This window comes from Sphaerodactylus townsendi, linkage group LG03, assembly GCF_021028975.2.
Source record: "Sphaerodactylus townsendi isolate TG3544 linkage group LG03, MPM_Stown_v2.3, whole genome shotgun sequence".
Taxonomy (NCBI): Eukaryota; Metazoa; Chordata; class Lepidosauria; order Squamata; family Sphaerodactylidae; genus Sphaerodactylus; species Sphaerodactylus townsendi.
Window position 1 is genome coordinate 35,835,418 of NC_059427.1, and position 25,094 is coordinate 35,860,511.

Consider the following 25,094-nt stretch of genomic DNA (forward strand, 5'->3'; position numbering starts at 1 on the left):
ACTTTCCACTATCTTCACCTTCTTTTTCTTCCTTCCTTTGGCCCCCATCATTTTTTTAGAGCGGAAACTGCTTGGTAAGGATCTGCATTTCTGCTCCTTAATATTTAACATGAACATTAATTTATAAATAATAAATAATTACAGTGTTACGCTTGAGTCACCGGGGTGGATCCTACCACTCTGCTGAGCAAAGTTAGAAGCCTTCATCCAATTTAAAACGCTCTTCCTCCAGTGGGGTGACTGAACGACGCTATCACAGTTGATGAAGGGACAGGATAGAATTGTGTCCCCCCTTCCCCATTTTCCCTATAGCAGATGTTCACCTGTTTTCGGTCTTCCACCAATTCTGAACATATTTAGTTCTCATTAGACCATTTTAGATTTCTGTTTCTACTGATTCATTTACAAGGTCATCTTTTTGGCATACCCCAGGAGCATGTACAAACATCTGCTTTATGTATGTGTGTTTTAGAGATCATAACTCAGAAGCAAATTGATGGCACTTAACATATGAATGTCTATGCATGGCCCAGCTTCGTTGCTTTCATTTTCATGATGGGATCCATTCATTTTGGTGTTAGATACTGAGAAAGGCTGGAGGGTGGGAGGAGATGAAGAATCACACAGTGGGAAGAACAGAAACCACTGGGAAATCCCATACCATTTCCAACTTCATTTTTTCCCTCTGAGATTCTCTAAGTTCCCTAGGGCTTTAGCAGACTAATTTTTTCACCAACTGTAACAGCTGTAGGATAAACATATCACCAGTTACTGGGCTATTATAGTCATTCATACAATCATAAGAAGCCAATTCAGTCTTCACAGGGATAGAGTAAATACAGAGAAATTTCCTGGGGGTCACTACCTGGAAGGGCAACTGGCAGAGTTCTGACAGTACTGCAGGGGCCATTTGGTTTGGACTTCCCATTGGCAACATTAATTGGTGACAGTTTGTCAACTGCCTCATTCTGCCACCTGTTTGCAGGTGGAGGCAATGCCTGAGCTACTGTCGGTGTTATAGCAGGCTGTGCACCTGAGGCATTTGAATTCCCCAGTTTAGCGTGAGCCTTACCTGGCCAGTTTTTACAGGCGGACTCCTTTTATAATTAATTTACATGTTGCATTTTTTTCTGCATACTTGGGGAGTCCCCAGAGAGCTGCATCTTGTCTATGAGTAGTTTTGTTCTTTAGGTTTCACTATCTACACAGGGACCAGCTAGTTTAAAATTAGTTACATGATAGTCAGAAAAAAACAACTATGTTTCATGTACAAAGACTACCAGCTTAGTCTCTAAGGTGCAAGAGCTGTTGTTGTTGTTTTAGCTCAAATCTTTAAAATATCAAGAGAAGTTTAAATAAAGTAAGGAACATGCACATCAGCAAACTTTCATTTGAAGTGCCGTTTCAGGAGAGAGTGAGGAGTTAGCACATGGAACAAACATATAGGTTTGTGATTGGAGCATTTCTGAAAAAGTAAACAGACAGGGACTATAATGGGGAAATGTTCTTGTTAGTCCCTAAATACATGTATCTCTCGCTTTGTTTCACCAAAGGTATCTAGACAAATTATGTTGGTTTAATTTATCATCATGGGACAACACAGATCAGGAAAGTATGATTTAATGTGAAGCAGTTTTCACAAATTCTGTCCATTACTACAGACAACCACATCGTGTGCAGTGATGTTCTTGGGGGATCCCCAGAACCTTGGGACCAGCATTTCAGGGGAAGATGCATAAGTATATTGCAAATGCCTTAGTAGACCAGGTGCTCGGGAACGGCATGTGAGCTCCCAAAGGCACCTGGTGGGCCACTGCGAGAAGCAGAGTGTTGGTCTAGATGGACTCTGGTCTGATCCAGCAGGCTCTTTCTTATGTTCTTATACCGAATGGGAATGGGGAACTTCTGTTCTTCAGATATAATACAACGTTTTCCAAACTAGAATCAGAAACTATGTTTTGATGCAGTTTGAAGTATATTTACAAACCATGATTTGGAAGCTGTGATTTGGTATAATGTTTGAATTAACAAACCACAGTTGCTGTCCTTTAATTTTGGAAGTCACTGAACTGGAATGCTGAGCGGACAGGTGATGAAAGCATAAAAGTAGGTATTTTTTCCCCTGTATAGAAAAGCAAACAATGGGTTAGGTTCCAAGCTATGGGTAGCCCATGCCATAATTTGGCATGATGCCTGAAAGGAATCTCTGTGGTGAGGCTCAAAAGGAAATAAATTAAACACACAAATGGATCAAAGATGTATGGCAACAAAAGCTGGTCTAATTAAGAATATTGTAGTTTCGTCTACTTAAGCGACTCTTAAGGATTTATTCGGTGCCAATAATAGTATGCTTATGCACTGTATGGAAGATAGATATGACATGGTCCTTGGCCAGAGTGCTTAAAATCTACTTTAGACAAGCTACAGGGAGATGCAGATAGTATGCTCACTAAAATAATGAAAAGGCATGAACGAATAATCTTTCCTACGCTGCACTGTAACAATTAACTGAGACAAGTTAAAGGAAGCCCATTGGCAACACTCCTTTACTATGTGTGCAAGCCTAAATGAGTTTGCTCTTAAAGAAAAATCAAAATCTCATCTGAAAGAAAATTATTTATCAGTTTAAAATGAGAATAGTTTTACGATATCATGACGATCAAGGTCTATGATGACATTTCATGTGCAAGAAGAGTCGTTCCAGCTTATTTTTGTGAGTTCCACTGCACACCAATATTTTAAAACATTTGTGTCTCATTCTAGAATGATAAAGCCATACAACATTCATGTTTTTAATCACATATACTGCTTTCAACAAATGCACTGTAGTATGTAGTTTCTATTGAGAGAACATGGTGGTGTGGGTGAAGGATGATGAAAACTCTCATATAAGAATTCCCAGACCTTGCACTATTGGGTAGTTTCCCATTATGTACCAAATCTAAAGAAAATGGAAATGATTGTTGTTGTTTTACTGCTGATTAATCTAACGGCAATGGTGGAGCAGCAGTGGCGTAGGAGGTTAAGAGCTCGTCTATCTAATCTGGAGGAACCGGGTTTGATTCCCAGCTCTGCCACCTGAGCTGTGGAGGCTTATCTGGGGAATTCAGATTAGCCTGTACACTCCCACACACGTCAGCTGGGTGACCTTGGGCTAGTCACAGCTTCTTGGAGCTCTCTCAGCCCCACCTACCTCACAGGGTGTTTGTTGTGAGGGGGGAAGGGCAAGGAGATTGTAAGCCCCTTTGAGTCTCCTGCGGGAGAGAAAGGGGGGATATAAATCCAAACTCTTCTTCTTCTTCAAAGTATAAGGAATGTCGCTGAAAGAAGTGTTGACAATAGCTCAGAGGCGGAGCTACCAGGGGACCAGAGGGTGTGCATCGCACCGGGTGTGCGTCTGGGGGGGCGTAGAAAATTGGTGTCCCTCCCCACACTTACCTTCATCAAACAGTGAAGGCTGGAGAAAGCGGCCTGTTCCCTTCAGGTTAAAATGGCTGTTTTCAACCTGAAGGGAACAGGCCACTTATCCAGCTTGCGGTAAGGTAAGGGGGGCAAGGCGCCGCAGAGGGGGGCGGAGCAGAAAACACAGAGTGTGCACCGGGCGCACTCTGGCCCAGCCACACCTCTGCAATAGCTGCTTCCCAATCAACATTAGTCAAAAACTGCCTTTGCTTGGGTTATAAGGGTTGGTGGACCCTTGTTAAACTCCTAGTTTTACTGTGCATCCATAGTTCATTTCTTACAAGCATTTTATTGCATACAGTGTAAAAACATGACTTGCTGCATCTTTGTTTTTCTTTGAAGTCACTGCTTACGGAAGAAGTAACCCCAAAACTGAAAGTATTGAAATGACTAATGTTTGCATTTTCTTCAAATTAGTAGGTAAAGTTCATTTTCTAGAATAACAAATACCTGCACTGTTCAGAAGTCGTTTCCTCTGGACAATGTGGAAAAAGAACAAATAAAGACAGATTCGAGCTACACGTTTACCAAAGTCCTTGTACATAGTGTGGACAGTGAACAGTGGACAGAGTGTCAGGTTAGGTCCAATGGTTCAAGTTTTAATTCTGCTATGTAGTTCACTGAGTGTCCTTGGGCAAGTCATTATCCTTAGCTAGAGTAAAAATAGTACAAGATTTTAAAAACTGAGATTACTAAAATTTTATTTATCCATATTTTGTAGTGCTTCTATATTAGAAATTCATAGAGAATTGGCAATTGGGTGACCTTATATCATTAGTTTTAAGCCAGATAGATAATAAGCGCCTCCATGCTTAGGAACACTACACTTGGTATCTGAGGCTCAGGACAAATATCATGCATGTCTCTACAACATGTTTGTGAGCTCTATCAAAGATATTTGGCAGGTTACACTGAAATGACATGTTTAGGACTAGTTCTCTTCATCCATAACTTCCCTCCTTTAGAGAGAATCAGGGGAATATGGTAAAAGACTCTGTTTTACAAGAGTAACCTTAAAAGGCCACTCTTAATAACACTTGTGTTAAGTAAACTTTAAAATAATGGTAAATGCTGGAAAGTGCCCTCAAGTCACTGTCAACTTATGGCAACCTCATAGGGTTTTCAAGGCAAGAGATGATCAGAGGTGGTTTACCATTGCCTGTGCGTAGCAACCCTGGACTTCCTTGGCAGTCACCCATCCACATACTAACCAGCGCCGATCCCGCCTAGCTTCCAAAATTTGATGAGATTGGGCTAGCCTGAGCCATCCAAATAAGGGCTTTAAAGTAATAAATTTTAAATTACTGATCAAATTATTTTAAAACAACTTGATCCAAGTGCAAAGTGTGCTCTCAGACAATTTGGGAAGGTATATGAATGTGAAATTTTATAAATATGCAATGCATTAAGAATATAGTATGGTAGCACTCACATCTTTTTACAAAATAACAAAATGAAGTGCATGGAAAGTCGACTTGATTCACCAGCATGAGAAAATTAAATTACATCATACAACTCTTGTATTGTATAATAGCATTAATGTTTTGTACACAGCTGAAGAACTTATTCCGCTGTTTAAGAGCCAATCTACCTCCCACTTCAATCAATTAATACCTCCTTTTTATTTGGTAAATTTACTAAAAATGAACTGAGTTGGAAATAGATAATTAAACTAATTTTTTAAAAAAACTAAATACAAACAATAATTTTGCTTACTGTCTTAATCAGAAATAATCTTACTATATGATTGAGCAACATGTTCCCGACAATGAGTGACAAAAAGTAAAGGACTCTGGGAGATGTAGTCCAAAGTATGCAATTTCATATTCATGGGGGGCGGGGGGTGGGAGGCTGAATGGACTACAGCTTCCAGACTCCTCACTCAGTAACATTTCTTAAAGCTCTGGGGTCCTCCCTGGCCTGTTCTGTACGTTGCCTGAGCCGACTCTCCAGTAGGGGTCCTCACACAGCTGTCCTATTCTCTTGCTGAACCAACTCTTAAGTCAGCAGCAAGCCTAGTGCTAGCAGATGGGACTGATCCGGTCACCCTGCCCCAGGCTGTTTGGAGGGGAGGGGAAAGGTCTCCCTGCAATCTGAATGGCTTCAGCTGAGGCAGTGAGAGAGGGGATAAAGGTGGGGAGAGGCCTCACCATACCCACTCAAACACTCCAGGCAAGCTACCAAGAATTGGGCGAGGGCGGGGACGAGGAAAGAAACAGCAAGTTGGAGTAGGGGAAGAAAGACAATGAGAGCTGGGGAGAGGCAGAAAGAGAAAGAGAGAGCATGGGTAGGTGGCCAGAAAGAGAGAACAAATGCTGGGGTAGGGTGGGGTAGGAAGAGAGAAAGAGAGAGCTGAAATAAGTGGGCAGTCAGAGAGAGCTGGGTTGGGGGGGGCAGAAAGAGAGTTGGGGTAGCGGGGCAGAAAGAGAGGGTTGGGGTAGTGGGGCAGAAAGAGAGACCTGTGATAGGGGGCCAGAAAGAGAGTCGAGGTACCAGGGCAAAAATAGAGAAGATTAAGAGAATGGGTGGCAAGGATGGAGAATGAGAGGCAGAGGAGAAGGGGGTGATCAGAAGAAAAAAGGAGCTAATGTTCTCTCAAGTCCCCATTTGCAGGTTCCCATTTGCTAGAGTTCATTATATTTTTTTCACACAATGGGCTCCCAACTTCACAGGCACCCTGCCAACATCCCCTGCCCTGCAAAGCCAGAATCCAGCTTTGCTAATAGAGAGGTATGCCGATGGAGAGACCACTCTACATCTTCCCAGGTGCCCTGCACTCCCCAACCTAATTTGCAAAGCCAAGTTCCAGCTTTGCAAACAGGATAAGGGTGCCTATGGAAATGGGGAGAAACCACCCCCCCCTTCACAGACACCCTGCTGCCTCCTCCCCCTTTGCAAAGTCAGGACTCAGCTTTGCAAATGTGGGGTGCCCCTCCTTGGCATAGCTGGGAGTTTGGGGGGCACAACTTCAGTGTTTGCGTTGGGCACCACATCTCTTGCCCTGGGAGGTTTGGTTTTCTAGAGCCTGTTGGTTTTTTTTTGCACAACAGGGTTTATTGCCAATACTTTTATAATCAATAATTATCAGTTCATGTTTTAAAAAAGCTGCAAGTCTTATACTCAACAGACACAGATGCCTTGTTTACAAATTTTTTATCCTCATGGAATGGTTATTTGCTCCTGTGAATTAATGTTAGCACAACAGAGCTCACCCTTGTTAGATTTTTAAAGGTAAAGCTACAACACGTTCCCAGAAAGTATAAAACCTGTCAAATATTCAACTGAAAGGTACAGAGGCCTTCTGACAGAATGCGAAAGGTGTCAAGTGATCAAATATGCCTGAGCAGTTCAGTCTTTGTGGTGCTCAATTCATCAATTAATCCTAGATTAAACAACTCTGCAACTGTTGGAATCATCATCATCTTAAAACTTAACTGAGAGAAAAAATATAAAATAATCCACCTCCCTTTTTCTCAGTAACAGCTGTGTAACAGTCAATGAAGAATAAAATGTGTTTCGCTTCCTATATAAAAATGTATAAATTTAGGTATAAGTTTCCTTAAGAACATTTTTAGGGAACATACCAATTGAAATCTGGGTGTGCATTACCATAGCTCCTGCAATTTATGCACTACTGCTTCAACTAGTGCATTTGTTTTCGTGTACAAATTTTAGCTTTCAAATTTGCACACGATGTAATTTTACTCCTTTCCAGTGTCCAACTGTATGATTATTTTTTTCCGGCAAATGTCTCCAACCTCCCTTTAAGCAGCTTTCCGATTCCTATGAACTTACAGTCTCACTCTCTCTTTTATGAGGCAGATAGAAACATGCTGCATAGCTTTCCGTTCTCTCACTCCATCATTTAAAAATGTTCCTCCAGTCTACCAGTAACACAAAAACCTGACCACCTTTCATGGAAGAAAACTACCTATTCTCTTACCTTTACAATACAGGGATACCCTTGGCCATGGTCATGTGAAAATATTGTTGAGCTATCCTTTAACAACCTTTAAATATTGAACCGATAAAAACAATATTTGCAGTTATATCTTTGAAGCTATAACAAAAGCTTTGTTTTAGCATTTCCCACAGTGTGCAATAAGAGTTAATAATCAAATCTGTCCCAACCCCCACAAATGTTAAACAAAAAGATAAAAGAAATGCAAATAGCTATTGTCATGGAAAGTTAAAGTACCTGTCTGTATTTTTAAGTGAAAACTATTATCTCTATCAATCAAAATTTAAGAATACAATAGCGCTAATCACACAAGGTGCTTTGACTGAGGTGCTTTTTCCTCATAAAGAGAGACTATAAAAGTAATATACTTACAATTAGATATGCTATTTGCAATGTTACTATTTAAAAAAAAAACTTTAAGCAATCCTATTGTTAATAAAATGCTTCTGAATATGCGTGTTGATTTGCACCCTAGAAGACTAAAAAGTCCCTTCACATTTTAATAAGGTTGGCAAAATTTTATTCAGATGCTCACGCTTGCCAACATGTGGTGGAATAGCACACTCTTCTGTTTGAGAGGAGTTACTCAAATGAAGGAAATAGTTAATTGGTAACCTAAATTCCTACTTCTGCCCCCGGTGCTCAGAATTTCTATAAACCTACAATACACTACAATACTCAGCTCTGAGAGCTAATTCTTTTGTTTTTTTTCTTGGAATTTTATATACGATTCCCCCTATAATTCAAATCTCTGAAGGAGACTGACGTTCTCTTACAGACAGTAAGCTCCTCTTACAAAGTGTGTTCGAGTGAGTGTGTCTGTGTGCACAGTATCAGATATGGGTTTTCATTTTTTAAAAAGTAGACTCAATCAGAAAGTGCGCAAGTGGCAGTTGCTAAGTAAGAAATCATGCAGAAATAATGGCATCTAGATTAAAAGCAACAGCGAGTGGTTCAAATGCCCTTAGTAAACTGTGAAAACTAGGATATTATGCAAACTCTGCCCCTCGGAGAAAAGCAAGAGGACTGTCATTTCCCCCACCCCACCCTGCTCTTCCCCTGTGCTATCAAGTTTCCTACTCTATGGTCCTGGTACTCTCTTCATCATAGTTAACATCTCTAGTGTGCTATTAATATCAATGAAGAGACTATTCAATTTCCACATAGGGAAAAATCCTTCTTTTCATAATGCAGACATTCTGGTGAGAGCATTAGGTGGGGACAGAACAGAAATCAAGAGTTTCTTCTTGCCTTCTGCAAAAAAAAAAAAGTCTGTCGTATACTATCTGAAAGCATTTAATGAACAATGAAAGCATTATCTCCAGCACAGTGACGAACCAAGATTTGTTAGCACAAAGAATAACAACACTGAACACGTTCTAGTCAGTACTCTCAAAGAAGAACCTGACTGTTAAGATTCATTATTTACCTGCACAAGAAAAACGGGACATTACAAAGGCACCTGCATTCACAATCTAAACGACTACAGCAAACTCCCTGAAACAACTGAGGTTGCTTGGTGGGGACCTCAACAAGAAATAAACCCTGACAATATACCAGAAAGAACAAAAAGGTACACAAGTTCTTTAAGTAGTGTTAACTTACCCCATTAATGAAGAGGAAGAAAAGCTGTGAGCTGCAGCAAGAATTCCCAACCAAAGTGAACAAAAAAGTTGAGAGTTCTCAGAACACCCGGCGAACACTTTTAACTACCAGTTTCTCTCCCTCGGCACTGGCTGCAGTGTAAAGAAGGACTGAAGGTATGTGGTCTAAACACAACAAAAGCCACTGCCTTACTCTAGATTAAATATTCAGGAAGAGGCCCCTTTGCATAAACACAAACACTCCCGCAAATGAGTAACTGGCTCAAATCAGACGCCTGCTGTGCGTTCTACCTGTCCTGATCTATCAGGAGCTGCACAGCCTGTTTAATAGGGACGGTGGCTAAAAAGATCACTCAGCTCCATGCAGCCCTCGCAGATAGATAGCAGCAGTAACAACTAATAAATATGAATACTATTAAGTACTAAATTGAGATTTGCAATTACAAAAGAAAACATTTTCTCACCCACACACCTTTCAAGGCTGAGAGAGAGAAAGAGAGAGAGGGAGAGAGAGACAAAAGACATAGGAGCACTGAAAAGAACCAGTGGCAAACAGAATTTTTCTGCCTTCTTTAATTAAACCCCCAATTCTACAGAATTAGAATACATTGACTAGGTACCTAAGCACACTATTCAAAAGTGAATTCTACTGATATGGACACAACTCCCTCTTCTCCCAAGTAAATGTGTTAAGGACCACGGTGTTTCTTTCTAAAAAGAGACCTCATAACTTACTCAGGCAAATTTTTTTTAAAAAAAATGTGTTTTATTATTTTTTTAAAAAGTGCTTCAACCAGAAAGACAATTGTATTACTCAAGAAGCAGGCTATTTTTAAAATTGTATAAAATGTTCCAGAACAGCATGAAATACTTAAAAACTCCAAAATAATGCTGCAATTCAATACACCTGATACGATTAGGGAGGGGAGGAAAATCGGGAATTAAAAACAAACAACCAAACAAGTGGAGCAGTGTCTTTTGTCCATACAGTATATGGACATGATCTAATCAAAACTAAGACTGCAATCCTAAAAACACTTTTCCAGAGGTAAGCCCCATTGAATAACATGGGACATACTGTAAGTTGAGCTGCTTAGTATTGCTCTTTAAGTCTCTCTTTTTTTTAATAAGACTAAAGTCCAAGTTTAAAGCTTCTATGTATGGGCTTAGAGCTGCTTAACTTTGACTGGTTTGTAGATTGAACATTTCCAAAGTTTAAAAAAATCTTAGAAGAAAAAGATATGTCTTCTGATTTCAAAAATATTAGAATATAGGATCAAATGATTAAAGATTAAAGGGTTCGTTCTGATTTGGAGAAAATTCTGCTGTTACTCTCTAGTAAAATATTTTTAAATATTCCAGCATATTTCACACAGATGTAAATATAAACAAATTGATTTATCTATGTGAATGTGTGTGGGTGCACAGGAATGAGTATAAAGCACTCTACCACTACTATGGAGAATATCCATTCTGTTTCTCACTCATTCATTGGGGGATTCCGCATGGTCCAAAAACAGTGGTGTGAAAACAGTGTGAAAACCGTGTAAACCCTTTTACACTGTTTTAAACCCTTTTACACCGTTTTCACACCGCTGTTTTTGGACCATGTGGAATCTACCATCCATCCATCCATCCATCCATCCATCCATCCATCCATCCATCCATCCATCCATCCATCCATCCATCCATCCATCCATCCATCCATCCATCCATCCTTTTTAACTATTTGTTTGTTTTAACTCTTCATCCACACATATGTTGTCATATCCCCCATCTCAACGTTTGTTTTGTACTATAGCCAGTATGTTAGTTTTACTTTCTGTTTTAATCCCTTTCCCCTTCCCTTTTCTTTTCCCCTCCCTGTGCCTTACCTTGCCTTTCTCTTCCTTCCCCTTCTTGTCTCCTGTTCCTTTTTGGATCTGTGAGTTCTCTGCTGTTTGTTGGTCTCCCCTATTACCATTTTCTGGACTATTTTCACCCAACTGATGATAGCTTCACCCACATGAGGTGGATGAGTAGTTCAAGGTGCCATTTTGTGATATTAGGAACAATGATTCTAAAATTATATGCTTTTAACTCTATACTTGTATATTTATTTTTTGTTGACCATTATCGTAAGCCACCCTGAGCAAAGCCCTGCTGGAAAAGGGCAGGGGATCAATGAAATGAAATAAATAAATAAAAATTAATTAATGTGCGTTATTGAATTATTGTTCTTGGCATATTTCTATGGCTAGAAAGTATAACAATTAAGTGAGCATATATGGCTATATTTGTGTTTAAGTGTACATTGTACATCTCCGAAGATTCTAACATTATTCATAATGCAGTTCATCAAATGCCAGTGCCAGTTATCTCCCTTTCTTTTAAATGAGTAGGCCAAATGCTCCGGCAAGAGAGCTCCATACTACTGCTGGGTCTTCTGCTTTCCATCCCAACAACAGGCCCTCAAACCAATCCAAAGTTAGGGACCCTGCAAAGTGGCACCCAAAGAGGCATGGCAGGCTAACATCAGAAAGAAATGCTATCCCACTCTCTCACACATGGTAAGAAAAGGATTAGATCACATCCAATGATACTAACACAAGATACAGAGCAGCAATGCTTACTTTATTGTTCCTTTGTCAAGGCATATGTATGCTAATGACGGCAGGCAATTTCAAGCACATGTCATCTTACAAAGCATATTTTATTACCTCTATTTATTTACTTCATTAATACCTCATGTATCTTCCCAATGGGGGCTGAGAAAAGTTTACATCATTCTCTTTTCCTCCATTTTATCCACACAATAACAACTCTGTGAGGTAAATCAGGCTGACAGCACCTAAACATACACAAACACCTGAAGACATCATTCTGAATCTGACCATCGGTCCAGAAAGGTCAGTACTGTCTCCTCACACTGGCAGCCGCTCTCCAGGGTCTCAAACTGAGGTCTTTCACATCACCTGCTACCTGATGCTGGAGATGCTGCGGATTGAATCTGGAACCTTCTGCAGGCGAAGCAGATGCTCTTCCAATGAGCCATTGCCCCTGCCATGAGACTAGCGCAGGGTCATTTGGAAAGTTTTCCTAGCTGAGCAGGGAGCCTAGGTCTCACAGATCCTAGTAGTCCAACATTCTAATTGTCATACCACTCTGGCTCCTTTGTGCTCTTGAAGCATGAAACAGTTCCCAGGATATCTGGTACATCCTGTATTCACAAAAACACCCATTTCTATCTAAAAATGATGGATTCTTCTGAAATCATCTTCTGAATTACTGCCAGGCTTTGGGGGTTTGGAATTACCTGTCCTTGTTTCTTAAATGCAAGTGATACATTGGGGACCTCGGACTACCTGAGCTTCTTGTGTTCCCTCGGGGATAGGGCGGTATATTAAATTAAATAATAATATTAATAATAATAATAATAATAATAAGAAGAAGAAGAAGAAGAAGAAGAAGAAGAAGTAGTTTGTACAAGTACTGTACTTGCACAGTTGCTACACCTTTCTATTACTAGCGTTTATCTGCATTTCTCCCCTTCTATATTAAGAATGAGAAATGTGCCACCACACAAAATGTGTGATGCTGTTACACAAACTGCACCAAGAATGTTTTTCAGTGTATTTTTTTTCCCAATGCTCACATGGGCATCCCAACACAGCAATAGTAAACTACGTGTATACTCACTCTGGAACATATTTTAGAAATGCTGTTCAGAATACTTTTTAGAAATGCAAGATGCTTAGGGGTAGTATTATGCAATGCACAGCAAAATTCTGGAATAAAGCAGAGTAATCTCTTAATTCACCCTTGACAACAACAAAAATGCCATCAGCACCTAAAACCACACCAAAGAAGTAAAAACACTTTCCCTACCCTGATGTGGAAATCATGCTTAACAGGCTTTTTAAAATTTCTCATAAAGAGATTCCAAAAGAAACATTTGAGACCTCTGCTATTCACGATTTTTGAAACGAAATGACCTTTAAAAGGAGGTGTTGGATTATACACTGCGCATAGATAACAATGATCTAACCTTGATGCAAATAAACCATAGAACAAAATGTAATCAGTATATCACTGTGTAAAAGCCTTTGTCCATCCCTATGGAGGTTCTAATGACTGTTTTGGCAGTTCTGGCTGGTAGTTATGCCTCCTTGCTCACATATATCTCATACTGGTTGAGCAAGCTAATGGAAATGCTGTTAGTGGAATCCAATATTAATGCTCTGTATCGTGCAAAACTGGATGCAACTGAATATATTATACAATTATAGGTGGTATCTAATTCCATAGGTAATAGATGCTGGACTCTAAATTAATATTTTAATAAGGAACCTGAAATAAATACTATGGCTCAGGTAGAATATCTTTACATTCTGGATCTGCCCACTTCTCTAGCTGTAAGCCTATTGTCTATTGGTGCAAACAGAACAGACATAGGACTCTGGCAAAAAAGAGAGAGAGAGATATGAAAATCTGTAGTCAAGATTCAAATGCCTGAGTGACATATCCTGATGCACAGAGTCAAAGATGTCATCTTCATGCAAGCTCCACTAGCTGTAGCTTGAGAGAAAAACGAAGCAGAAAGGGGGGTGGGCTGGAGGAGGGTAGTGAGACCTCCAGAAAATAAACAGGGTGTATGGTTTCAAAGGCTACAGACACAGACATTTCATTGTTCGAGCCAATTATCAGTGGAAAATAATAACAACAGATGGATTCAGAGTCACTGACTTTTCATATGCACTTCATCTCTGCACAACAGATGATGAAATGCGAGAGCTATCTCAGAAAGGCAAAACATCTTTCAGTAAAAGAACTCTATACTCCAGATGGGGACCTTCTAAGGCAGCTGATTATCTTCTTATAATGTTTTAAGATAGACTTACTGAAACATGTTCAGCACTAATCAGATACTATGGGTACAAGGGCATCATTGTTTAAAAGATGGAGATGCTTTGGATCTGTGACTGAAAATAGTCACACACATTTCTAGAAGGTTAGAAATGTGCATTTCCTGTTTCCACATCAAGTACTTTCAGCTCCAAATAAAGGCCTGATCCCATCATTCATAAGCTGGCATATACTATAGTGGGGACTTTGCCAGTGGAACCCGGCCCGAACGTCTGCTTCTGGCAGAAGAATAATTCCTCTCCCAGCACACACAGATACACACTTACATTACTTGGGCGAGAAAGCCACACACAAAAATCAGTCTCAAGAAATAACGCTCTTCACCATTTCTTATGAAGAAATTACAAATGAATTATAATTAACCATTACAGCACACCCAAGGAACACCCCGATGTTCTGATAGTGTCTTAATAAACAGACATGGTGGCTACACAGTGTTAGCCTGACATGGAAATTCAGACCACAAACAGTAAATATGTCTCTGCGGTAGAAAATAATGCTCTTGTTCTCTCATAAAGACAATGCTCCCATTCTCTTGGTTAAAACCAAGAATAATTGTGTACGACAAGGAGAAAATATAATCCATACCCTAGAAGGCTGAATGAAGCAGGACATGAGACATCTGCATTTATACACCATTGCTAAAATCCAGAGAACCATTCAACTATTTCTTTATACCTGAAAGTATTTACTTTTTTACCACTTTGTGACCACATAGAAAGATGCACTTAACACCTGAGGGACTTTCAGTTGTGATTTGTCTGTGGGGTGGGGGGTGGGGATGGGGATCTTGTCCCAATATAGATGTATGCATGCATGCATGCATCAAAGAGCTTTCTGGATTGAGGCTTCTGTCTGCCTTGATTTCCTAGGCAGAATTCTACTCAGGAAATGTCCTCATCTTTCAGTTATCACTTCCTAAACTGGAAAATGGGAACAATAGTTACCTGTGTTGTTTATATGATTATTAAACAATATTAAACGTCTTGCATCACATCCATAAATGATAATAATCTCTGCATAAATGATTAATAGCAATACATATATTTATCTATGCTTTTCCAGGAATAGTGGATGAGGTAAATCAAACCAATATGTAGTAAATCATACATACCAACTTTTCACTATCTTTCATTTTTTTTCTAGGAAATGAAGCATAATATGCTCTCAAAGGAAAATAATAGCAATATGTAAATGTTAGTAGGTTGAGTGATAAGCCACCCCAATAAGTGTCACATAAATATACAGTTACAAAGCCATCACCTTGTCCAACCATCTTGTACATCATCTACATCGTGCAAGTATATATTTTGAATTATATGAAATGGGGATAGCACATTCTTAATACACTAACTGATGGAAAAAATAGTTTATGAAAATACACACAAACACACAATATACAAAAGGCAGTGGTGGGGGGTTGGGTTGGGTTGGGTTGGGGGGAGAAATGAATGAATACAATGTGTACCAGCATTGAATTTCGAATCCTTGAAGAGGGGGGGAAAGGCCATTAAAGACCCTGAACACACAAACAACTGTATAACTATAAGAAATTAGTCCATGAAAACAAAATTAGACTGAATATAACTTTTATTAAAAGTTATAGTGAGTGAAGGGAAAGTATCTTGCCTGAACAACAGATATTCATGGATATAATTTCTAAAAAATACTTGAAGTACAAATGACAGGTTGTCCACAGCCAAGTTCTACAATGCTTTTTAAAAGAAATGAAGAAAACAAAAACTGTAATACAACTATGTCATTTAGTCCATGCTGTGTCAATAATTCTTCAAATATGACTCCCTGACACCCCACTCCCACTAAACTAAATACCTACACTTCCTCCCCAAGAGACAATTTTAACAGATACCTATTGCTGCATAATAATAAGAGGGTGGGAAATCTTTCTTCGTTTGGGCTATCAGCTCACATTAAATCTTGTGAAACCACAGAAGATGCATTTGTGGTATAAATACTCCCATTAACCCTCTAAATTTGGCATAATACATCAGTCAGTTTTGCATCATACAGGATGAAAGAAACAGAAAGTACAATGAAATATCTAGAAGTATTCTGTTTTTACATTAAATTCTGGTTTGTTTTCATAGATACACACAGCAAAGCTGTTTACAGAAGACTACAGTACAATGTGCAACCAAAGAAAAGTGAAGGACTTGGACTGAAGCCATTTTAATATCAGAGAATTCAGGTTTTCATCAATGTTTACTTTAAAGTAAAACCCACTGAAGTCTACAGAACTGAATACCTAATAAGCATGCACAGGATTGTGTTGTCATTATGAGATGACAATTGGAAGGGTGTTTGAAAGGAGGTAGCTGTGCCAGTCTATAATAGTAGAACAAAATTCAAGTCCACTAGCACCTTAAGGATCAACAACATATTCCAGAGTGATAAGCGTTTCAAGCGCACTTCATCAGATACAAACAGAATGCAGGTCTCTCAGCCTTGGCTATTAGGCTCAAACTGCAAGGGCATTTCATAGAAAAGGTGCATGAGTAAAGTTCCATCAAGTTGCAGGAAGCTTATGGCAATGCCACAGGGTTTTTGAGGCAAGAGACTAAGAGAGGTGATTTGTGAACACAGGCAAGAGACAGGTACAGATTTGAAGTAGGACTTCATCTGAAGATTTTATTTGTTGGACTGATTAAAAGAAGAACAGTATTTTAATTCCCTGGGGTACAGATTCTGTAGGACTTTAAAAATAACAATCACCATTGTGAATTGTGCCTTGAAACAAGAAATACTCAATCCTTTAAGGACTGGCAAGATATACGAATGGTAACATTAGTAGACAAGTAGACTGCAATGCAACCTCAGTTTATAAGTGCAAAACTGTGATAAAATCAAAGAGAAAACAGGATCATCACTGTTGCTAGTGCGAGGGCATGCCAAAGCAAATGCCCCAAGGGCAAATTTGCCGGAAGGAGGGGCACTAATGCTAGCGGTGGGGTTCTGCAAGGCTCTGTGGTGCCAAAGAAGCTGGCACTTGTGGAGGTGTTCCCAGGGGTGGAGCTGAATTTTGTTGGCCTCCTGTGACATTTTGGCTTAGAAACACCCCTGTTGACTGGTATACACTTAAGCCAGCTAAAAGTGTGGCACAGCCCATTGGGCTGTATTGGAGTTTTCATGTAAACCAGGGATTTCTGCTGGGTTTCCTGCTTTGGAGTCCTCAGCCACTGAGAAACTCCCCCCACTCCCCATGGATTGCACTGCCCAGTACCTAAAGTGCTTCTAAGTTTGCAAATAGTTTAGGTTCTTTATTTTTATTGGTTACCTCGTAGGGGTAGGGGAAAGTTCCAGCTAAAATGGAATCCATACCAAGGATTCAAATGGCAACATGGTGTCCACTGAATACACCTCTTCTCACTGCAGCCCTTCCTGTACCATCAGAAGCTATTCCTGGAAAATGGAGTTTTCCAAAGCAACAGTCAATGGACTTCAAAGGACTTTTAATAGGAAACGAATTGTATTGAACTCCCCTGTATTTAAGCAAAGGAACTTTCTGCTTTTGTATATGGCTTGCTAGATACCAGCAAAGCTTACATTCAAAAGCCTTTCCTCAGTCACAAGCTTTCTGCAGAACATTAATCAGTTGTAGCATCTCAGCAAACTCCTACTCAAAAAGCAAAAGAGTAGTGGGTGGAATAGGGAGACTCTACAGTCAGCAAAAAAAGGAGGGTCTCCCTTGGATAATCACGCAGGATTTGTGTCATTAGATCACAGATGATCTCTGCTTTGGACCACAATCAGGAGGACACACACAGTGAGTCTAGCCACTAGATAGGAGACCACACTAATTGCTGAAGTCTGCTTCAGTGCCTGACCACCACTTGGCAAAATGCAAACACATGTCTGGTTACAAGCTATAGGCTAGCACAGCTGGAGCTACTGAAGACGTTATTTTAGTTGTAGCATCTGGTGCTTCAGTACATGCCATATGCCATTCTACTGGCTTCCTCAGACTAGTTTCCAGCTCTAATTTTTTTTTCTTTTATGAAGTCAAAAAACAAAATCTCCTCTGACTCAAGAAATTTTAATTTCTTATTTGTTGTTCAATTGCTGACAACTTCTGAGAGAAATGGGTAAGTACATTTCTTCTCCAGTGCTTAACGAAACTAGAAACAATCAGGACAGGAAGCAAAAATTTATTTGTTGGTTGGTTTGTTCTATGCTGCCTCTCCAACCTACTCAAGCCTCACAGTTAAAATAATATTTCATTTACGTATTTTATTAAATTTACATCTTACCCTTCCCAACCAAAGTTGGGCTCAGGTGGGTGTATAAACATATTGGAACAATTTTACTAATATATAAAATTCACTAATCATAACTATCATTAAAAACTCAAGATGGCAACATTTTGGCCTGTGATGCAGTACTTGGCCAAGCCTGAACATGAACCCTTATTAAAACTACTCAAGCGTGGACAAAATCAAGGGAGACAACACAGAGTGACAGCATGTTGGTTGTTATATAGGGAGCCTGGTATATGACATTGGGACACACGGTCTCAATCAAAGTCCTGGTGGAACATCTCTGTCTTACAGGCCCTGTGGAACTTGTTAAGATGCCCCTGGGCCCCAGTATCAGCTGACAGAGAGTTCCACCAGGCTAAAGTCAGGGCAGAAAAAGCCCTGGCTCTGGTTGAGGCCAAAAGCACCTCTCTGGGGCCAGGGATTACTTGGAGGTTTTCATCAGAGGATCAAAGTCTCTCCACAGGCAATAATATAGGGTTATGCAGATCCACAGATTCAATGGTCCTAGACTTCTCAGGGCCTTGAAGAGTATAACCAATACCTTGAATTTGGAATTCCACTGTCAATCAGTGCAACTGCCGAAACATAGATGTTTATATGCTCTCTCACTGATGTACTGGTGAGCAGTCTAGCTGCTGCATTCTGGACAAGTGCTAGTTTCCCAGTCAGTCTCAAGGGCAGGCCCACGTAGAGGGAGTAGCAATAATCTAGCCAGGAGGTGACCATCACATGGATCACTGTGGCTAAATCAGGGCAGGATAGGTAGCGAACCAGCTGCTTAGCCTGTTAAAGGTGGTAGAAGGTGACCCTCACCGTACTGGTAACGTGAGCCTCCATAGAAAGAGAGGACTCCAAAGTCACCCCCAGGATTTTAACAGGTGTGGCTAGATGTAAAGCTGCAACATCAAATCTCGGCAGCTGGAAACCCTCCACCAGATGCCCCAACCCAGCCTTGGGATCTCCATCTTCAATGGGTTTAGCCTCAACCTGCTCTTTTCCAACCAACCTGCCACAGTCTCCAGACGCTGTGTCAGGGCATCTGTGGCAGCAGCTGGCTGGCCATCCAACAATAGAACAGATTGACTGTCATCCGAAGATTCAGGCCACATGTAGATGTTAAACAACACAGGGGAGAGGATGGTCCATTGTGGAACACCACAAACAAGTGGATGCCTCTGTGTCACCACTCCCCCCCCCCCCCACACACATGTGTCACCTAATGTCCCTGGTCCTGTAAAAACAAGGCCATGCATTTTAAGTCTGTACCCCAAATCTCAGCATCAGAGAAACGGTGGGTCAAAAGATCTTAATTGACCATGTCAAATACTGCAGTGAGATCTAATAACACCAGAAGCGTTGACCTGCCTCAGTCAAGCTGCAAATACCAAATGAAAAAAAACAAAGGAAAACAAAATCAAAAGAAAAACTGAAATCTGTTCTTTATAAAAATACGAAAGAAGGACTGGAAGTCAACTGTTTTCTTTGGAAATACATATATTTGGCCTGTTCAGAACTATGCTACTTTTATATTACCAAGACAAAACCATGAATCTATTAATTGCTTTACATTAAACCCTTCTCTGTTTGACTTTGACATAAGGTTTCATTTTGATTTCTAGAAAATTAAAAACACTTGCCCACCCACCCAGGACTAGGTGGGTCAATGAACACATATCTGCAAATTGGCATTAAAGGGCAACATATTTGCCAAATAGAAATAACCAACTTTACATCTACCAGATTTGGACACAATTATTCAATCATTCACCAAACAATTATTTTGACAGACAAGGGAAACATACACACCCAAGCTTACTAAAGAGTTATTAGTTCTTTATTAAAAAGTAACCCTTGTTAAAGAGGTATTAGTTCTCTTGTATTATGAAACACTGTGACAGCCATGCAGAGTAAAATTCGGGAAATAAATTATATATCAAACATTTTTGCAAGGAAAAAACTGTTCGTTCAATAATCATAATTTAGGTTATACTTCAAATAAGGAGGCCCCTTTAGCCTGACTGTAATTGTGTGAAATAATACTTCAGATTCAGCAACTGTACTTTTGAAATTAGATATTACTCAAATACAGCACAGATACTTATTGTTCCTTTCAAATGCCTCTCTCAAGTCAGACCAAATATTAGAAACATTTAAGTCCTGATATATTTTTTTTAAGTATCAAGAATTGCTGCACTCCCAACACCCTACTGGCATAAACAGATGTTTGATGCATGGTCAGAGTTGCTTTCCAGATAGGGCCTAGAGACCTCCTAGAATTACAACGTTATTTTATTAAATTTAATATCCTGCCCTATCCCAGCACAAAGCCAGGCTGAGGGTGGCTAACAATAATTTCATACAAGTATCATTTCATACAAGCATCGCAAACAGTAAAATCATTTCATACAAATCTCACAACAGTTCTGTAAATCTGTTAAAACTGTCCCACCAAGATGGTATTCCTCAGACTGATCTTCACAATACAGAGATCAGTTCTTCTGGAACAATGGCTGCTTTGGAGCATGGAGTATGGTATTATTAGAAAACATTCTCTATGGCCCCTTCCACACACGCAAAATAATGCGTTTTCAAACCACTTTCACAACTGTTTGCAAGTGGATTTTGCCATTCCGCACAGCTTCAAAGAGCACTGAAAGCAGTTTGAAAGTGCATTATTCGGCATGTGTGGAATGAGCCTATGTGTGTCTCACTGAGGGTCCCGCACGAAAATCTCCATCTCCATCCAGCCATCTCGAAATCTTCAGGTATTTCTCAATCCAGAGTTGGCAACCCTACATCCCCACCACGCACCTCCCTTGAATAAGAACCCTTATTCACCCTTGATTCATTTCCTTGCCTTTCTAACTCATTGTGTTTATTTCCCCCCATAACAGAACATTAGAAAATCAGTAGAAATCTCTCTGGCAAAAAGGATATCAAGCTGAGACTTGATCAGGTGTGTGGTATGGTATGAATAAATGGTTAGCTACAACCTCATTTAATTTTCAGTCCACAAGGAGTCTGATGGATGTTATAAAGAAATGTTTATCCACGGTATAAAATTTATATGAATTTTTTACAAAATCTGTGACAAAATAGAAGTTATGCTTTAACGTACCCTCTAAAATCCTCACCACACCTTTCTTCCTCTTATGGAAAAACAATCATGCAAAGTTATTGCATTTTAAACTAATAAATACAGAGTGTGTGATTATTTCTCTTTCTACAACATGGATACTGTGCAGGATAGTCATACTTTTTATGTAAAGGTAATAAAAACTCTCCCTCAAAATAAACATAATATTGTACAGTAATCAAGCAAGAACTATTTTAGGATCTTTTCATGTGTAGCCATTTACTTTGGCACAGAATTGCCATGTGTAGTAAAGAATGGAGTATATACACTAAGGCAAAAAAAAAAATTAGACTCGAGAACTAATACACTGTGAAAGACAAATTTAAAGCAGCCTTCTGGTGTTCTGACACAAGAATATAAAAATGACATGAGCAAGAACAGATTAGTTTACATACTTTTCAATCACAGCTGCTGCTCAGAAACCACAATACCTTTAAAATGATACTCTGAGGAAACAGATACAGCACGGCTGCAGTAGTGGCAAGGCATACTTAACATGAAATTAAAAGGTCTTTTTTTTTTTTATTTACATACTTTATACAGCACTGAACCACCCCAGTACTATTACACAGGAAGATTTTTTTAGCATAATTAACTAAGAAACGAGCTAGTGGATAAATAGAGTGCACCGAGAATAATTCTGTGGAGCAAATTTACACCAGCAGCCTGAGATGTCAAAACTTGGCTTTGACAAGAGGAAGAGCAAGCCGCATCTTCTTGGTTAATATTTAATTGGGTGCTAAAGATTTCTTACAGAGAACCTCTGAACTGGCTGCTGACAACCTTACAGGGAATCCCCAGCGATGCCAGAGATGCATGCCCTTGCTGTATAAACTAAAATAACATGAAATTTAATCAAGTCATTCAATTAATGAATCACTTTAGTGGACACTGCTGCCCAACTCCTATTTAATTACAAAATTTAAAAAATATTTGCACACTGTAAGCGCTTAGATGGGCTGTGGGGTTCCATAATACATACTTAACACTCGAGTTGGAGGATAAATTTATATAATAAATGCACAGCTAAGTGCAATGATCTGAGTCCACTCAAAATGCAAAATCATTTAGTTTACCTTGTGGGATTAAAAAAAAAGGCAAATCAACTTTCACGTTCTTTCCCTTTATTATACTGCGATGGCTGAGTTCCAGAAAGCTCACCAGTACTCTAGGAACTATTCATCTTGATAGCAATCAGGGGAGGAAAAAAGAACAGTGAAAGGCACATTCAATAATGACAAGTACTTCTACAGACAATCAGATGTAGTAGTATTTTGATGCCTGGAAATTCACTGAGAGGTCAAGTCATAGAAACATAGAAACACAGAGTTAATCACAACTCCCCCCGCCCCCCCGCACATACCTCACTGACCCCTGCTCCCTGCCTAGAAGATGGTAAAAAAAACACCAGGATCCCTGGCCAATCTGGCCTGGAGGAATATTGCTTCCTGACCCCGAAGGAGTGACTGGCATCCCCCCTGGGCCTCTTACGATCTACCTGAATTCACAGAACCAGCATCACGGTCAGATATAGCCTCCGCTTAAAAACCTTCACCACTTCCTGAGGAAGCCTGTTCCACTGAGAACTGCTCTTTTAGCAAGTTCTTCCCAGAGTTTAGCCAGAAACTGTTTCGATTTCATCTCAACCCGTTGATTCTGGTCTGATCTTCCAGGGCAACTGAAAACAACTCCCCACCATTGTCTACATGACAGCCATTCAAGCCCTTCCACTGCCAAGACAAGTCTCCCCCATCCTATAATTATGCATTTGATTTTTCCTGCTCAAATGCAGGAAAACTTTACATTTGTCTGTGTTGAAATTCATTTTATTAGTTTTAGGCCAGCTTTCCACCCTGACAAGATCATCCTGTATCCTGACTCTATTATATTTGCTACCCATCCCAATTTAGTATCATCAGCAAACTGAACAAGAATCCACTCTATTCTTTCATTCAAATCATTTGTAAAGATGTTGAACCACACGGCCCAGGACAGATCCTTAAGGCACTCTGTGTCACTTCTCCCTAAGAAGGTGAGGAACCACTAACTATGTAAGACAGACTAAAAATTCCAGTAGACCACTGAGAAAAAACTCAGGTGCTTCCCAGATATTATTAATTCCTACCCCTTCCCAGTAGGGCACAATAATTCTCTTATTTATTAAATCTCGAGTTCCGGGTAATGTTCAAAGTGCTGGTCTTAGTCTTTAAGGCTATAAACAGCCTTGGGCCTGTATATTTGAGGGACCGCATCTCCCAATATCGCCGCATTAGGACCCTCTGATCTTCAGAGGAGTGCCTGTTAGTGGTCCCTGGCCCAAAACATGTCTGGCTGGCCTCCACTAGGGCCAGGGCCTTTACGGTCCTGGCCCCCCTCTGGTGGAACAGGCTCTCTAGATTTAGTGAGCTTCCGCAGGGCCTGCAAAACGGACATGTTCAGCCAGGCATTTGGCCAGCCGGGCTGAGTGTGGTTACATCGTCCTGGCCTCTGGTGGGCTTGGGGTGGCGGTGGGATTTTATCACCATCCAAACTGCTGTGGATCTTACTCTGGTTTTAGATTATTTCTTCGTCTGATTTTAATAATAATGATTCTAGGAAATGGACTTGTTTTATTATGTTGTAAGCTGCCCTGAGCCCTTCGGGGGAGGGTGGCCAATAAGTCGAAAATAAATAAACAAACAAACAAACAAACAAATAAATACATTTGTTCAGTGTTATTTGTTCAGGCTGTATCTTACAGCTTCTAGGCCCACATGGATTTAATTATGTAAAACGTAATACAGATCTGAAACCAGCATATTTCAGGAAACCCTTCTGCCTCTAAGATCTCCAAGAGAGTCCTTGATCCATGCTGCCAAATGGGTAAATCTATAGCTAGAAAAGAACAGCAGCAGCTGCTTCAGAGCAGGACGCTTGGGGAGAAGATCAGGAGTGTGTAGTTCTGGGATGGAGCAAGTGAGAGGGACTAACCCTTAATAATCTATTCCACACTCCCTGATGGGTGGTACTCTATTGTTTTAGTTCTGTAAGCTGACTTAGACATCACTGGGAGGGCAGATGTATACGTTATAAAAATTAAGGTATGGAGCAGGGTCTTTTTCAGTCATGGCCTCAACTGTTTGGATCACACCAATCATGAGAGATTTGATTCTGTTGCTTTTAGGATATCACATTAGCTTGGGCTGTTTAGGAGCTCTTTGTACTGACTGCACGCATATACTCTGTGGGTTTTTTGCTTTGATTTAATTGTAAGGAACACATGAAAATTCTGAAATGTTTAAGATACCTATAGTAAGATTTTCAGACAGTATAGCCAATAAAGAAAGGCACACATACATAAACAAACAGATTATTCTAAGTGAAGTCCAACCAGAAGCATGGGAGGTAGAACTTTATTCCATGCATTCATTTCCACAGTGGTGAATCAGTCCCAAGTCTCCCTCTCTACCCTGTGAGGAACAACAACTACTAAGGAACAACAGTCCAAAAGTATGTTCCAGAAATGTTCAATGATGGTAAAAGAAACAAGTAGGATAGCTAAGAATGATGTAAGCCACTTTGGGTACCCACTGGGGTGAACAGGGGGGTACAAAAGAAGTAAATAAGCTAAGCAAAGGGGGAAATAAATGCAATTAAGTACATATCTAGAAAATTTGATGTGAGGTATTTTTCATGAAAAAAACAAGTGTTTGACTACTTGGAGATACACAGAAAGATGGGGTAAGATACCAAATTCTATACAAGTTTGA

General features: G+C 39.9%; 1 protein-coding gene across 9 annotated transcripts in view; it reads right to left on the reverse strand.

The window, feature by feature from the left end:
• The window catches only part of FOXP1 (forkhead box P1), a 641,222-nt gene that overhangs the window by 375,845 nt on the left and 240,283 nt on the right, over positions 1-25,094 (reverse strand). Inside the window, exon 1 of one of the 9 annotated variants that reach the window (XM_048490249.1) lies at positions 9,029-9,055. The exons of the other annotated variants lie outside the window; for them this stretch is intronic. The gene's annotated coding sequence lies outside the window, so the exon portion shown is untranslated. Of the gene's footprint in view, positions 1-9,028; positions 9,056-25,094 lie in introns of those variants that run through there. 9 annotated transcript variants of the gene reach the window in all.